The sequence below is a fragment of the Watersipora subatra genome, chromosome 9, assembly GCF_963576615.1.
Source record: "Watersipora subatra chromosome 9, tzWatSuba1.1, whole genome shotgun sequence".
NCBI classification, from domain to species: Eukaryota; Metazoa; Bryozoa; class Gymnolaemata; order Cheilostomatida; family Watersiporidae; genus Watersipora; species Watersipora subatra.
This window is the reverse complement of record NC_088716.1, coordinates 45,274,274-45,292,731: the sequence shown is the minus strand read 5'-3', so window position 1 is coordinate 45,292,731 and position 18,458 is coordinate 45,274,274.

Sequence of the window (18,458 nt, the reverse complement as noted above, 5' to 3'; positions counted from 1 at the left end):
GATATGGGTATGTGGGTAAAAATATCAGCCATATAATGGGAGTATACATTTCATCCCGCGTGTGTCAATAAATTTGACACCCTCCTGAGACACTCTATGTGACTGGCACAATAATATGCAGTCAATGACTTGCTAGAAATCAAACAACCATCTTTAGCACGCCTTTCTTATAAGACATGAATTCAGTTATTGTAGAATGAGATCGTTAAAATTTTTTATAAGATATTGGGCGAGGGCTCTTGCACACCTTTATCTTCTGCCAACCGACACTAGCTGACTCATTTATGACGACCTCTTGTGGGCAGCAACCAAGGCAAAAACTATCTTGATTCTCTTTATATTGTGAAGGGTTTGAGATTGGACTTGGAATGCCTCATGTGTGCCCAACCTATGGGTCCCGCAAGCAAAAAAAATTCCACCCGGCAAATGGACTTTTACACTTGGCTGCGAATGTTTCATATTTTGACATCAGGGTTGATAACAAAATTAAATAGTCACAAGGTATATCATCAATATAGGAAGTCTGGAGGAGCCTATCTTGCCCTAGCCATGTTTGGAATGAGCACATGATGCTGCGTGACTGGCATGTGATGCTCGGCCACAAACCAGGAGCATATACACCCTACAGAGTCTGATAGTCTCAGTGCTGCCAGTTTTTGGCCCCCAATGATAAGAGATTTGTTGGTACTGCATGAATTTCATTGATTGTTTAACTGATTACAGAATTTACGTGAATTTTCAGCTTTCCAGTGATTAGACGTCCCGTTACTTTCTCATTTTTTGTGTCTGTATTCATAGCACTTACAGCAAGGCAGCAGAAGAATTTTAGCTGCACTGGCTAAAAATGTGCAAAAAGCCTGCGTGCTTCAATATTTTTTTTATTTCGAAGCAACTGATGCAACTTTTTGATGAGAAAGTTATCAAAAGGTGTACTCAAAGCATCGTTGATCAAACTTTTACGAAATTGAATTTGAGATCTTGAGTAAAATGTTTAGCACAAATTAGGAGTTATTTACTAACCAAGCTATTAAACTTTTAAAAATCACACGAACAAGCGTTTAGAATTTAATGAGAAGATCTGTGCGCGATTCTGTGACAATGTGCTTTCCTTCTCAGCTAAATTTTTCAAAGCTTAATGTTGCGGTGGCCCACTGCTCATTGCCAATTTAAAACTTACTACATAGCATTAAATTGGAAAAAATTGTTTGAGTTAGAAAGTACCATAGAGTTACTGCGTACAAGTTAAATGAGTACCAAGATCTATTTTTTGTGTGAAAGCCATGTCATGTTATCATGCCATATCACAGCTCAAACACTTACAAAAATTTTTTAATCAACACCAAACCACTAACTACTACCCTAGCACTCCAGTGAGTTGTGAGAGATCGGCAGGCGTGTCAATAAAGCACAGATAATAACTATGTGCACAATTATTGTGAAACATGAGAAGGTGGTGGAGTGATGCAGGTGTTAGAATGTCAGTCCAGTCTGTCCACATGTTGTGAGTTCGAATCCCGCATGAAGCACTCCTTTACTCCACATCTCACCCGAGGCTTCAGATGTATATGACCTTTGTTATAGTAAGGTTTACACATAATATTAAAACAAATGGGATAAATACGAGAGCTTTAGAAAAGAAAATTAAAAGAATATGATGCTGAGACACAAATATTGTGGTGAACGTTGCATTTACTTTATTTACTCCTATATGCCTTACTTGGTATACTGTCTTGTCCTTTTAAATATCGTGAATCGTCTCCCCTGTCTGTTGTATATGCTTATTTCTTATTACTCTGTACGTTTTTAATCGGCGGCGCCAATAATTATTTAATCATACTTATACTTCTTTTTATATTATTATTATATTCAGTTTCGACCGTGTGCTATGTTTTTACTTGTTTTTGTACATATCCACCTTCCTTTTATATGGTAGTAAATTGGGTGACTTGGCAAGATGGGCCATGCTCCCGGTGGAGTAGTGAATGCCTCTGTTGTACATTGATTGTGGCGCTTACAGTCAAATACAAACTTATTCACTTTGAACTCATACACTCTTTCTCTGTCAGAAACAGGGGTGGATTGCAGTAGCCAGTTAAGGGAAGGCGCTTGACCTTAACAATATGAAGCCTAGCGTACTCATACGTTGCTGCACCAGCTTTAAACAAAATAATCTTGGAAATTTTTTTATTATTTATATAGTCTTTTCTTTGATGTTTCAAGGCATTTAATTTGGTTGAACTTAGCATAGGACCGATAATAAAATGTTCAACTTACTATCAAGTGTTCATGTAAAACATTTGATCTAGATATATATGTACCTGCATGTCATACACTGCAAAGAGTCATGGAGCCTTGGTCCATTTAGCGTTTTAAAATCGTTTAGTCTAACAAAGGGAAGGCAACTACAAATAATAATGTTTTGCATTTTGCAGATAATATCACAAAATACTACATGTAGTTGCTTGTCATACACTGCAGAGCAGCCCTGAGTTGAATTTTTGTAGGCATTGAAAGCTTGTCTAACAGAGAGAAGACAACTTCAAATAACCTCATTTTGCAGATAATATCACAAGAGACGAACTAGAGAAGCAAAGGGGAAAAGTAAAACACATTGAGAAGGTTTAGATCTAGAAGAGCTATTGAAAATTTTGAAAAAGATTGACACGGTATTCAATCGTTTATGACAGCTTTAGAAAGATCTAGTTTTTATATTTTTATACTCGCTAACTCTCTGTCAGGGATACTCCTCTATTTAGTTATGTAAACTGGCTTCAAAAGCCTCTTCTGAGTGTCCACTTAAACAATCGTGTAAAACCACATCATTTGTTTGACATGTCATATCAGGTACTTACTATGTGTATTTGGTCTCATTCGTGAGGATGATGCCCAAGCAAAGACTACAGATTTTCTTAGACATTCCACTACTGCTAATAAAAGGAATAATAATATGTATTTTGGTTTTGTTTTTAATTTGGTTTGATTTTGTAAATAAGTGATGACATAGTGTTGAAGAGATTCTGCAGCAAAAGATGAAACTAGACAGCTGTTGTTATAAGAGGAAGTGAATTTAGAGAGGCAACCACTCCATTTGTTAAAATGAGATATAAAGTACCATCATGATTCAACACTGTAATGATTTTGTACCAATCATCCTTCTCTGTTTCAGAATTGCTTAGTCATTTTTGTCATAGCAGCAAACATAACAAAAAAGCAAAGTATGCTCAGAGATAGCAACTAATCCATTGTAATTTTAGCAATTAATTTTATACATTTATGTTTGTCTTCCTAATTTTACTGTTAATTTCAAGCGTCATATGTATTCCTAGTGTCGAGTAGTTTCATTAATTAACATCCTTTGCATATTTTGTGAGCAATTAGGACTAGAGTTGATAGCTCAGCATAAAACTAATGCTTCTGTTCTGTTGCTCATCATTCACGAATGAGTCTAATCATATTATGTCTAATCTTCAACATCTTCAAGTCAGCGCATATCTTCTTGGAGTTACCTTTTATCAGCTATAAAGTTTAACTCATCTCAGAATGTAAGGCTATGCTTGAATTTCCTTAACTTTACTTAAAGACATCGAGGGATAATTTATATTAATAGCATAGCTATCAAGCTCTGGGACTATTTACAATTGTGTGTTCTAAAATATTTTGATGTTGGAATCTCATAAAATATAAGTTTCCCATTCTACTCATATGATTTTGGAGTTTGTGTGAAATTAATTGTTTTATTACCTCATGGTTGTTTAACATAGCTTCGCTGCAAATTATGTAATCACCGTAGCAGGTTGGAATAATGATAGGACATACACTAATGAGTGAGCTAACAAAGAAACTGGCTACAGAGTACCTTTTAGCAAATCTTTGGAAGCATTTAGTAAATGGATAGCAGTTCTTGACCTTTGGCGTATTCAAAGTATCAAAGTAGGATTTTTCTTCTCACTTGATTTGATTATTAAATAGAGCAGACAACTCCTTACAATGTATGATCAACGCGTGAGCTTTTTACTAATCACTAGATGCTAGTGCAAGTCTAAAGTCTGTTAACGAGTTTAAAAAAAATTAAATATTACATGTATATCAGGAAAAACAAAAAGATATATAGTTTTTCTAAATTGACTTACCACCAGAAAGAATAGTTTTAATTTGGGAATGCTCATTTTTGGGATATATCTGGGAACTTAACAAAGTTATCGATGATGATCAATAATTTTTCGTTATATTTTAATAGCATAGACTTATAAATTTATAAAATTATAATATATGTCTGTTAGACAACTATTAAACCTATAAGAGATATTAGGGTCTAGACATCACTGAGTTTAAAACAAAATAAGTCTACTATTACCATGAAAAGCTATCATCAACAAAGCACACTGAGAGCATAACCTGACAGAGTTTGCAGGCAATGCAACCTTTGAAAGCCTCAAATAAACTATCAGCTGAAGAGCTTGCTGTCTTGTGTACTGATAGCTGCAGCCTTAGAAATAATCTTTACCCTATTTCAACCACTCACTTTGTATGCTGTTTGTAGGAATGTAGTATTCTCTGAACACATATGCAACTAGAGTAGTAGAAATATGGTATATAAGACAAATTTTTTAACATTGAATATTTAAGAGCCTTTGTTAGTAGCTACTGTGCTTGTTTGCAAAAACTTCTGCTTTCTTTGCAAGAGTGGTTTTTTTCTCGGTTTACCATGAAACCGGTTTTTCTGTGAACTTAACGTCGAATAATTAATAGAATTTTTAATTTAATATCAAGTGTTCATGTAAATCTAGATACACACGTATCTGCATGCCATACACTGCAAAAGGTCATTGAGCCTTGATCCATTTAGCGTTTTAAAATCGTTTAGTCTAACAAAGGGAAATCAACTACGAATAAGAATGTTTTGCATTTTGCAGATAATATCACAAAATACTACATGTAATTGCATGTCATACACTGCAGAGCAGCCCTGAGTACAATTCATGTAGGCATTTAAAGCATTAGTCTATCAAAGAGAAGGCAACTTCAAATAACTGCGTTTTGCAGATAATATCACAAGATACAAACTAGAGAAGCAGAGGGGAGAAGTAAAAAACATTGAGAAGGTTTAGATCTGTCTACTCGGCGGCCCCGAAATTGCAGCAATGCGTGTCAATGGCAAAAGGCTCAAAATCCCAACTATGAAAGAAGGGATGATTAACTTTTGTACCAATGAAAGGTTAATTTTTATAAAACAGAGGTGTATATACGCCATCAAAAGCTGTCAGCTGCTGTAACCTTCATCTTTTGCGCAACTCCATCTGTTCTCCAGCAATACCCTCCTTACACCGAAGTTTATCCTCTATGTTCTCTCAACCATTGCAGTGTTTTCTTGACTTTCTAATTTCATCTCTTGTTGCCACTCTTTGTTATTCCTTGACCATTTTTATGGCCAATCGTACAAGAGTTGCTACTATTAGTTCAATCTTACTTCAACTTCATAGCTCAGATTGCTTTAATTAAACAAGTTTAAAATAAAGGCGCGCTACGGTTGTTGGTCAAACCATCGTCTAAAATCTACAATGGATCATTGAGTCAATTATTCAGCTCAAGAAGACAACTCCTTATAACTAATCATTTGTTTATCAACTGAGATTTTAAACCAGTGACTTTCCATATGATTGTTTCATGTCATTGTTACTGACAAAGGCTTTCAAAAAGACACTTGCTTTGCCTTCCTTTTACTCATAGCTAAATATGCTATACGAAGTTATATTTTTGCCTGTCTTGCATATTGTCTTACCTTCAGATATTACAAATAGCAAAACAATACAGATCCTAGTGTGGAAAATCTTCAACGAGTCAGAATCAACCACTTACTATTCTTTTACATTTATGACAAACGAATAACCTTATTACGAGCAAGTTGCAGGCTTTACATTGGCAGATACAAATCTATCTTTTTACCCAAAGCTTGTTTATTTGGGTTTACATCTATTTTCATCAATACACTACTTCTTATTGGTTATTTGCTACTATTTCTAAAATCTCCACTGATGGAATATCTAACTGTAACAGTGCAAACATAAATTTTTGTGGGGCAAAATTAATGACTACGTAAGTCAGGATTGGAAGCTTCATAACTGGGCTATGAAAAATTATGAAAAACTCAAAAGATAAGGTAAAATATAAATTTTACATTTCAATTGACTAAAATTGAACATTTTTTAAACTTTCTAAATTTCTAACTTACCTAAAACTGAAAATTATAGAAAACTTAGAAAGTAGGTGAAAGTATAAATTTTACATTTCAATTAACTAAAAGTAAAAATTTCTAAAACTTTGTAAATTTCTAAGTTAATTACAATTTAAAATTATTGAAAACTTAGAACGTAGGTAAAAATATAAGCTTTACATTTCAATTAACTAAAACTGAAAATTTTAAAACACTCTAAAGCTTGAAACCAAGGTGCATAGTTTATAACTAAGTATTTGTAAAAGCTTATTAAGTTTTGCATAGTTATTACTACGTAAAGTCTACAAGCACGTTTCACATATTTTATATTTAATTCTAGTATAGTTCCAAACAGCTGAATTTCTCCTAACTGAACACATTGTTAAACTCACATATTAAGTATTTATGCATCTAACCAGTAAAGCGATATTCGTTTCTGGAATGTGTCATCCCAACAACATCTATGGCTTATAAGCAAAGTGTAGATCTGATTTTCCATAAATTAACTGTTAAAAAATTTGCACCCAATGTATAAACCTACTCAAAATCTGAACTTGCAACAGAGAAGTTGTTTACTCACAATCGTTTTAGTGAGTAGAAAACTCCAAAAGACTTTAAAATTTGTCACCCATTGTTATTTATGATGTGATGATGAAATACTAGACTCAGCTCAACAAAGACTCACCAATAATTTGGCTAAAAATATATATAAAGTTAAGTTAAGGTTACTGTACTCAGTGTTATATTTAAACCTAATAGGATTTTGAATTATTCTTACAGCAGCCGTTAGGTTTGATTAAAAACATTTTTGGATATTTTTATGTCATATCACATTAAATTAGTAAACTAATTTACAAAGAGCTAATTTATAAAATGTATGGTTATGAATATCATGTAATTTCGACCTATTCATTTAAACTACATATTCATATTTATTACTTAGATGCGCAATACATTATATTACATCATAGAATTACTGGCTGGTGCTAATTGAAGCAATTAAATTTAAGAACTTGGCAAGATACCGCACAGTTTTGTCATCATTTCTGGCAGCACCAATAGATTTACAGACCTTTTCTCACCTTGAAAATGCAGTCAGTAGATAATCATTCAATGCATAGTATTTAGTAGGGGAGGATAACTCCAGTTTTGCTATTTTATTTTCAAACACAAGCACAGATAAACTGGTCTTCAGATTTAATAGACTGTCAACATGTTTATTAGGCTTTTAGAACATTGTTTACATCACTATACTAGTACCCTGGCTGTTTAGTGTGTTGATAAAAATTGTTATGTGTAACAACTATATGCACATTTTATAGTTGTACATATAATCGTTAATTCTACACTGACATTCTAAAAAGCCTGTGAACAGGTGAGAGGTACAGTTCTTTGAGTGTTGGTCTAATATGCTAACAATATCGAGTTCAGATCCCACATGATGCAATCTTTGTTCCAACCGTCAGTCTTGTCATCGGAAAAATGGTGATATGGCTTTTTCATACTAGATGTCTATGAACAATGTTAAAGATTGACTTGCAACAAAATTCACATTACAGTTATTTGGTATCAAACGATTCACCATGTCTTACTCTGTTGTGTTGTAGGTGCCAAATACGTGAAAATGTGATTACAAGCTCTTTAAAGCTCAAAAACGAAAAGCCGCCGTAGATTGGAATCTGTTTATTTATCTGACGTATTCATTACAGTTTGGTTATCGTCTTGTCACATGATGTTTTCACGTGAATTGAAAGGCCAATAAAAAGCTCAATATAAACTTATCGTAGCACTAGTTTATGACAAACTCTTCGGGTTGTACCGAAGACCCCCGTATCAAATATAGATGCTCGCTACTTTACAGTTTTGTTTCAGCTTGATCTAATCGTCAAGTCGTAATCTGATCATGTGACCCAATACTTCGAAAATAATTTTTGCAGCACTTTTCGATTATCACAGGTAACCAACAGGCTCGTCATGGTTATCAGACAATGATATTTACTCCTTCGAGCTAAGGTTAAAAAGTTTAACGATTTTTTACGGTTAGTTAAAAGATACCAGTGCTAAAAGTGACAGCATTACAATGACGATAAAACAGACGCGTAAGAACAATAGACATGGTTTTATTGAATGCGTGAAGTATATTTGTAAAAATATTTCGACGAATGAAATGGTATGAAAGTGTAAATAGACACCATCCTGTAACAACTACATCTCATGTGAGCCGTTTTGGAAAGCGAATCCAAACTATGGCGGTCTCGTGTGGCTGCAATTAACAGTTCAATTTTTAGCTTTTAAGAGCTTGTAATCACATTCCCACATATTTGGCACCTACAACACAACAGAGTAAGACATGGTGAATCTTATGATACCAAATAACTGTAATGTGAATTTTGTTGCAAGTCAACCTTTAAGAATTAGACCAAAGATTTCTGCTGGTTCTCAGTCACCAGTCAAATAAGTGAAATGCTGTATGACATTGTTTTTAGGATGTATTTTTTATTATAAAGTATACATGTAGGTGCAATTTAGGTTTGCGCTGTTCTGGGGGCTGAGTTTTAATGATGAGGTTATCTTTTATTCAACCAGAATACCTTATCATAATTTATGTTCTTAAATCCATAATTTATTTTGAATGGACCTTCCCAAATTTGAATTCAATTGCTTGATGTTAATAAGGGCCCGATTGTAATTTTTAGCAAACAATCCAATTCAAATACACTTGCTACAGTGCTACGCAGTGATTTTATTCAAGGACCTTGTTGCTCAAGTTGGTAGGTGTTACCAATCAGGTCATCTAAAATTTTAAAATTTATGTAAATGAACTTTCAGCATTTCGAAAATTATTCCTGATACGTAATTTAAACACATTTCAGTCACAGTTCAAAAGTGATTATCGGTGTGACTAGGAAAATCAGCCATATTTATAAATGTCACTACTATTAGTTGAAAGACAAAACAACTCCTGCAACAATATTGTCACCCAATGTTTTTGGTAAAGCCATAGATTTCATAGTTTCCTTTGTACTGTCAACAGTTTCAACAGCTACAGCAGCTCATCATAGAAAGGACAGCCTTGAAATATTTTTTACTTGATGATTTGGAAAACTCTATCACATTACTTTTTCAATTTATAAAATACTCCAAAAGGTCCACGGGTTACAATGATTTCTACTTACTCTGATTTTAGGTTATAAAGGAGCTCCATTAAAACATCTCATAGTTAAATGTAGTTCCATCTTAGCCCGCTTATGGCCTAATGCAAACAATTAAAAACTAGCATCCAGTGTGCAGGAGATGCATATACTTTGTTGTGTTTGAGGTGGAGGAAGATGGCAATTAGTGTGTCACTTAGTTTCAGTGATGTCATTTTGGTTGTGACAGCCTTTTCTCACCTGCTTGATTTTTAAAACTTCTTTGCCTTAATTATGGCTCTAAAGTGCAAGGCGGCTTCTTCAAATGGGAATGCATAAAAGGAAAGCCATTATTGTGGAAGTAAAACTAGATATTGCTATGGGTACATAGTAATTTATTCAGGATGCTTTGACTTAAAAAGTAATTCGAGCTTTGACGTGTCTTAGGAACAAATCAATGTCGTAAGAAAAAGATTTTGTATATTAAAGTGCTAACCATGAACATCGCAAGACAAAGATTTTGTATGTTGAAGCGCTAACTATGGACGTCGTAAGATAATGATTTTGTGTGTTAAAGCGCTAACTATGGCTCAAATTGATATGGGTTTGGCTTGACTTGAAACTGAATTGACTATGGCTCAAAATGGAAAAACTTCTCAAGGCAGATACTTTTTGAATGTTGCATCAACTTTGCTCAAAATTCTAAAATACTGTAGGCCTTCATGTACTTTGATTTGATGTAGAAACATCTGAAACACATCTATTACTATTATTCAGCACGCTAGCCAGTCATTCACTTGTAGTTTATTGCTGAACTCCAATGATCACTCACATATTATAGGAACAATATACAATGAACAAATACGACGACAAATTAAATTCCAAAAAGATGAAGCGTGCATTTTTGCTGTGTCAATCTGAGGTTAACTTAAAGTTTAAATTGAAGCAGCATCTGTTAAACAGATGGTTTTTGGTATCTGTATGAAGTCACTGAGACAGCTGTTTCTGTACAAAAACAATATACTCGGAGGGTTAAAGAGTTCACCAGTGCTGAATGTTTTTTTTAAATTGGCACTTGAGCCAAAATTACAAGACCTTCCGCTGCCCACACGATGACATACTATATCTTTACTCAATTACTTCTACATTCTTGACTAAATATGATACCCTGATTGTTTTCAAAAAATATTTATACACTGATAAAAATGTTTGTACAGTAAAAATTTGTCTGCAGAGTGAACAGGTGAAGCTACTTTGAAAACAACAGATGTTAGCTCCTATTGCTCAAGGCACTGTTTATATGCTAGTCCTCCTAAATACTGACAGACAGACAATGGTTATCAATATACGCCCACTCCAATTACAGCATGACTTCCTGATAGGGGTGCGATTAGGGGTGCTTGCTGTTAATAGGGAGGGGGGGGGAGGGACAGGAATAAATTTTCATCTTTTTTTATATATCAAAAATAAATATCATAACGCCATCAATCCTGGAACCGATCGGCTCATTTCCCTTACCCACGAGGAATCAGATTTCGATCAGATATTAGCAGAGTAGAGGCAGCAAAACAGTCAAAGAACATAGCCTAAGGTAAGTTTATTTTTTATATGTTGTTGCTGTGCGAAAATGTCAAACTGTTTTTAAATGACCTTAACATAACGCATTGTTATCATATATTCCAAATATCTCTGTTTTTCATTATGTTTTGAGCTGTGTTTGTTTCATTAAAAACAAGGAGGTGCAAGAATTGTTAGTCAAAAAACAGTTTGAGCCAGTATGTCTTTCTCTACAATGTAAGTATGAAAACTGGAATTTTGTGAAAAAGTGTCAATGACATGAGCAAAACTGTGAGAAATGTTTTAACTAGTGGAAGCAGGTGGTTTTTAAACTATATCTATATTATTATTACTAGTACTCTTGCCAGCCCCGTGCACTGTGAGAGACCGTCATGAGTAATCAGCATGTGAAGAATTATCCAAGAACTGGTTAAGTCTCCCGAGTGGTGTAATGATAGAGTGATTCCCTTTCAATGACAAGCCTGAAATTGATTCCTGTGCAGGGCAATGTTTTCCTATCACTCTTAGCGTGGCTTGGGACAAACAGATGGACAGACACACAGATGGACAGACACACAGATGGACAGATAGAGACTGCTCTGATTGCCTGCTCATTTATCTGCTCACTTTTCTATCTTAGAGTTCAAATAATAAAAACTGGTACAATTATTCTGAAGCCTAATTTTCAGTGTTGTAATGAGACTGATTAGCTGAGTTGGTTACAGTATTCCAGTCCAACAAGCCTAATGTCATGAGGTCACTCCTTAAATTTGCTGACATTTTTGTCATCTTATTCATTGCGTGTACAGAATTTTTTTTAATGCATGAAAGCTGACACTTTTGAAACAACTGCAATTGTAACACAAAAATAAAAGGCTTTGACATCCATACTGTATTTTATAATTTCTGACAATTTAACGTTCAAAAATCACTTTTAATCACTGATGAATCTGTGGGCCCTCATTGACAAACCTCAAGTGATTCTGAGAAAATTGCAATGAAAATTGCAATCTGTCCGGCTCTGGACTGCTCATTTCAACAAATCCGACATACATAAAATATTTGCCACTCATGAATTGCGAAGGCTTATGAATGGAGAGAGCGGTGGCTATCATTCTGCTGTTTGTAAAAATATGAACTATTACAAATGCTTCCATCTTGTTCATTACAGTTATCAACCAGCCAATAGGCTCGTGTACATTGAGCTGAACTATGCTGAACCTCCAGCAATGACCTGAACTTTTGTTCACATAGGTAACGTTTTAATTCACCGCTTTGAAAGTCGAGCCGATGTTTACTGGTATTTCCAGCTCTTATTCTTTTCCAAGGAGACGCAATTTCCTTAGCACCAATTGCAACACCATTCGGATAATCATTTCAAATCTTAATTTATCGACTAATATCTTGTTGATGATTTTTAAAACTTACTCGTATTCAGATCCTTTGTTTAACATTACGAGACGGCAGCTTTATAAACGTCTACCAAAAGCGACATGAATGCCGTTTCCCCACGCAACCGATAAACGGCATTTTAGTCATTTCCCCAGCTAAAGTGTTAAAATCAAGCAAAAATGACATGAATTCCGGAATTTTGAGCCTCAAAAAATGGTACTGCCATGACAGTAGCTGCAGTATAGGAGGATACACCCCTGGGCACAATAATATGCTGTCAATGACTTGCTACAAATCAAACAACTATCTTTAGCACGCCTCTCTTATAAGACATGAATTTCGTTATTGTAGAATGAGATCGTTAAATTTTTTATTAGATATTGGGCGAGGGCTTTTGCACGCATTTATCCTCTGCCAACCGACACTAGCCAACTCATTTATGACGGCCTCTTGTGGGCAGCAACCAAGGCAAAAACTATCTTGATTCTCTTTATATTGTGAAGGGTTTGAGATTGGACTTGGAATGCCTCATGTGTGCCCAACCTATGGGTCCCGCAAGCAAAAAAAATTCCACCCGGCAAATGGACTTTTACACTTGGCTGCAAATGTTTCATATTTTGACATCAGGGTTGATAACAAAATGAAATAGTCACAAGGTATATCACCAATATAGGAAGTCTGGAGGAGCCTATCTTGCCCTAGCCAAGTTTGGAATGAGCACATGATGCTGCGTGACTGGCATGTGATGCTCGGTCACAAACCAGGAGCATATACACCCTACAGAATCTGATAGTCTCGGTGCTGCCAGTTTTTGGCCCCCAATGATAAGAGATTTGTTGGTACTGCATGAATTTCATTGATCGTTTAACTGATTACAGAATTTACGTGAATTTTCAGCTTTCCAGTGATTAGACGTCCCGTTACTTTCTCATTTTTTGTGTCTGTATTCATAGCACTTACAGCAAGGCAGCAGAAGAATTTTAGCTGCACTTGCTAAAAATGCGCAAAAAGCCTGCGTGCTTCAATACTTTTTTTTATTTCGAAGCAACTGATGCAATTTTTTGATGAGAAAGTTATCAAAAGGTGTACTCAAAGCATCGTTGATCAAACTTTTACTAAATTGAATTTGAGATCTTGAGTAAAATGTTTAGCACAAATTAGGAGTTATTTACTAACCAAGCTATTAAACTTTTAAAAATCACTTGAACAAGCGTTTAGAATTTAATGAGAAGATCTGTGCGCGATTCTGTGACAATGTGCTTTCCTTCTCAGCTAAATTCTTCAAAGCTTAATTTTGCGGTGGCCCACTGCTCATTGCCAATTTAAAACTTACTACATAGCATTAAATTGGAAAAATTGTTTGAGTTAGAAAGTACTATAGAGTCACTGCGTACAAGTTAAATGAGTACCAAGATCTATTTTTTGTGTGAAAGCCATGTCATGTTATCATGCCATATCACAGCTCAAACACTTACAAAAATGTCTTAATCAACACTAAACCACTAACTACTACCCTAGGACTCCAGTGAGTTGTGAGAGATCGGCAGGCGTGTCAATAAAGCACAGATAATAACTATGCGCACAATTATTGTGAAACATGAGAAGGTGGTGGAGTGATGCAGGTGTTAGAATGTTAGTCCAGTCAGTCCACGTGTTGTGAGTTTGAATCCCGCATGAAGCACTCCTCTACTCCACATCTCACCCGAGGCTTCAGATAGATATGACCTTTGTTATAGCAAGGTTTATACATAATATTAAAACAAATGTGATAAATACGAGAGCTTCAGAAAATAAATTAAAAGAATATGACGCTGAGACACAAATATTGTGGCGGACGTTGCATTCACTTTATTTACTCCTATATGCCTTATACTGTTTTGTCTTTTTAAATATCGTGAATCGTCTCCCCTGTCTGTTGTATATGCTTATTTCTTATTACTCTGTACATTTTTAATCGGCGACGCCAATAATTATTTAATCATACTTATACTTCTTTTTATATTATTATTATATTCAGTTTCGACCGTGTGCTGTTTTTACTTGTTTTTGTACATATCCACCTTCCTTTTATATGGTAGTAAATTGTGTGACTTGGCAAGATGGGCCAGGCTCCTGGTGGAGTAGTGAATGCCTCTGTTGTACATTGATTGTGGTGCTTACTGTCAAATACAAACTTATTCACTTTGAACTCATACACTCTTTCTCTGCCCTGAAACAGGGGTGGATTGCATTAGCCAGTTAAGGGAAGGCGCTTGACCTTAACAATATGAAGCCTAGCGTACTCATCCGTGAGCTGCACCAGCTTTAAACAAAATAATCTTGGAACTCTTTTTATTATTTATATAGTCTTTTCTTTGATGTTTCAAGGCATTTAATTTGGTTGAACTTAGCATAGAATAGATAATAATATGTTCAACTTACTATCAAGTCTTGGTGTAAAACATTCTATCTAGATATACATGTACCTGCGTGTCATACACTGCAAAGAGTCATTGAGCCTTGATCCATTTAGCGTTTTAAAATCGTTTAGTCTAACAAAGGGAAGGCAGCTACAAATAATAATGTTGTGCATTTTGCAGATAATATCACAAAATACTACATGTGATTGCTTGTCATACACTGCAGAGCAGCCCCGAGTTCAATTCACGTAGGCATTGAAAGCTTTAGTCTAACAGAGAGAAGGCAACTTCAAATAACTGCATTTTGCAGATAATATCACAAGATGGTAACTAGAGAAGCCAAAGAGAAAAGTAAAACACATTGAGAAGGTTTAGATCTAGAAAAGCTATCGAAAACTCTGAAGAAGATTTACACGGTATCCTAATCGTTTATGACAGCTTTAGAAAGATCTAGTTTTTATATTTTTATACTCGCTGACTCTCTGTCAGGGACACTCCTCTATTTAGTTATGTAAACTGGCTTTAAAAGCCTCTTCCGAGTATCAACTTAAAAATCATGTCAAACCACATCATTTGTTTGACACGCCATATCAGGTACTTACTGTGTTTATTGGGTCTCATTCATGAGGGTGATGACCAAGCAAAAACTACAGACTTTCTTAGACATTCCACTACTGCTAATAAAAGGAATAATAATATAAATTTTGGTTTTGTTTTTAATTTGGTTTGATTTTGTAAATAAGTGATGACATAGTGTTGAAGAGACTCTAAACGAAAGATGAAACTAGACAGCTGTTGTTATAAGAGGAAGTGAATTTAGCGAGGAAGCAACTCCATTTGTTAAAATGAGATATAAAGCAACATCATGATTTAACAATGCAATGATTTTGTACCAATCAACCTTCTCTGTTTCAGAATTGCTTAGTCATTTTTTGTCATAGCAGCAAACATAACAAAAAAGCAAAGTATGCTCAGAAACAGCAACTATTCCATTGTAATTTTTAGCAATTATTTTTCTACATTTATGTTTGTCTTCCTAATTTTTACTGTTAATTTCAAACTTTATATGTATTCCTAGTGTCGATTAGTTTCATTAATTAACATCCTTTGCGTATTCTGTGAGCAATTAGGACTAGAGTTGATAGCTCAGCATAAAACTAATGCTTCTGTTGTGTTGCTCATCATTCATGAATGGGTCTAATCATATATGTCTAATCTTCAACATCTTCAAGTCAGCGCATATCTTCTTGAAGTTACCTTTTATTAGCTATAAAGTTTAACTTGTCTCAGAATGTAAGGCTATGTTTGATTTTCCTTAACTTTGCTTAAAGACATCGAGGGATAATTTTTATTAATATCATAGTTGTCGAGCTCGGAGACTATTTACAATTGTGTGTTCTAAAATATTTTGATGTTGGAATCTCATAAAATATAAGTTTCCCATTCTACTCATATGATTTTGGAGTTTGTGTGAAATTAACTGTTTTATTACCACATGGTAGCTTCGCTGCAAATTATGTAATCACCGTAGCAGGTTGGAATAATGATAGGACCAATGAGTGAGCTAACAAAGAAACTGGTTACCGAGTACCTTTTAGCAAATCTTTGGAAGCATTTAGTAAATGGGTAGCAGTTCTTGACCTTTGGCGTATTCAAAGTATCAAATTAGGATTTTTCTTCTCACTTGATTTGATTATTAAATAGAGCAGACAACTCCTTACAATGTATGATCAACGCGTGAGCTTTTTACTAATCACTAGATGTTGGTGCAAGTCTAAAGTCTGTTAACAAGTTAAAAAATTTAAATATTACATGTATATCAGGAAAACACAAAGATATATAGTTTTTCTAAATCGACTTACCACCAGAAAGAATTGTTTTAAATTGGGAATGCTCATTTTAGGGATATATCTGGGAACCTAACAAAGTTAAAAATGATAATTAATAATTTTTTTATTTTGTTTTAATTGCATAGGCTTATAAACTTATAGAATTGTACAGTATGTCTATTAGCCAACTATAAAACCTATAAGAGATATTAGGGTCTAGACATCACTGAGTTTAAAACAAAATGAGTCTACTATTACCATGAAAAGCTATCATCAACAAAGCACACTGAGTGCATAACCTGACAGAGTTTGCAGGCAATGCAATCTTTGAAAGCCTCAAATAAACTATCAACTGAAAAGCCTGCTGTCTTGTGTACTGATAGTTGCACCCTTAGAAATAATCTTTACCCTATTTCAACAATTCCCTTTGTATGCTGTTTGTAGGAATGTAGTATTCTCTGAACACATATGCAACTAGAGTAGTAGAAATATGGTATATAAGACAAATTTTTTAACATTGAATATTTAAGAGCCTTTGTTAGTAGCTACTGTGCTTGTTTGCAAAAACTTCTGCTTTCTTTGCAAGAGTGGTTTTTTTCTCGGTTTACCATGAAACCGGTTTTTCTGTGAACTTAACGTCGAATAATTAATAGAATTTTTAATTTAATATCAAGTGTTCATGTAAATCTAGATACACACGTATCTGCATGCCATACACTGCAAAAGGTCATTGAGCCTTGATCCATTTAGCGTTTTAAAATCGTTTAGTCTAACAAAGGGAAATCAACTACGAATAAGAATGTTTTGCATTTTGCAGATAATATCACAAAATACTACATGTAATTGCATGTCATACACTGCAGAGCAGCCCTGAGTACAATTCATGTAGGCATTTAAAGCATTAGTCTATCAAAGAGAAGGCAACTTCAAATAACTGCGTTTTGCAGATAATATCACAAGATACAAACTAGAGAAGCAGAGGGGAGAAGTAAAAAACATTGAGAAGGTTTAGATCTGTCTACTCGGCGGCCCTGAAATTGCAGCAATGCGTGTCAATGGCAAAAGGCTCAAAATCCCAACTATGAAAGAAGGGATGATTAACTTTTGTACCAATGAAAGGTTAATTTTTATAAAACAGAGGTGTATATACGCCATCAAAAGCTGTCAGCTGCTGTAACCTTCATCTTTTGCGCAACTCCATCTGTTCTCCAGCAATACCCTCCTTACACCGAAGTTTATCCTCTATGTTCTCTCAACCATTGCAGTGTTTTCTTGACTTTCTAATTTCATCTCTTGTTGCCACTCTTTGTTATTCCTTGACCATTTTTATGGCCAATCGTACAAGAGTTGCTACTATTAGTTCAATCTTACTTCAACTTCATAGCTCAGGTTGCTTTAATTAAACAAGTTTAAAATAAAGGCGCGCTACGGTTGTTGGTCAAACCATCGTCTAAAATCTACAATGGATCATTGAGTCAATTATTCAGCTCAAGAAGACAACTCCTTATAACTAATCATTTGTTTATCAACTGAGATTTTAAACTAGTGACTTTCCATATGATTGTTTCATGTCATTGTTACTGACAAAGGCTTTCAAAAAGACACTTGCTTTGCCTTCCTTTTACTCATAGCTAAATATGCTATACGAAGTTATATTTTTGCCTGTCTTGCATATTGTCTTACCTTCAGATAATACAAATAGCAAAACAATACAGATCCTAGTGTGGAAAATCTTCAACGAGTCAGAATCAACCACTTACCATTCTTTTACATTTATGACATACGAATAACCTTATTACGAGCAAGTTGCAGGCTTTACATTGGCAGATACAAATCTATCTTTTTACCCATAGCTTGTTTATTTGGGTTTACATCTATTTTCATCAATACACTACTTCTTATTGGTTATTTGCTACTATTTCTAAAATCTCCACTAACG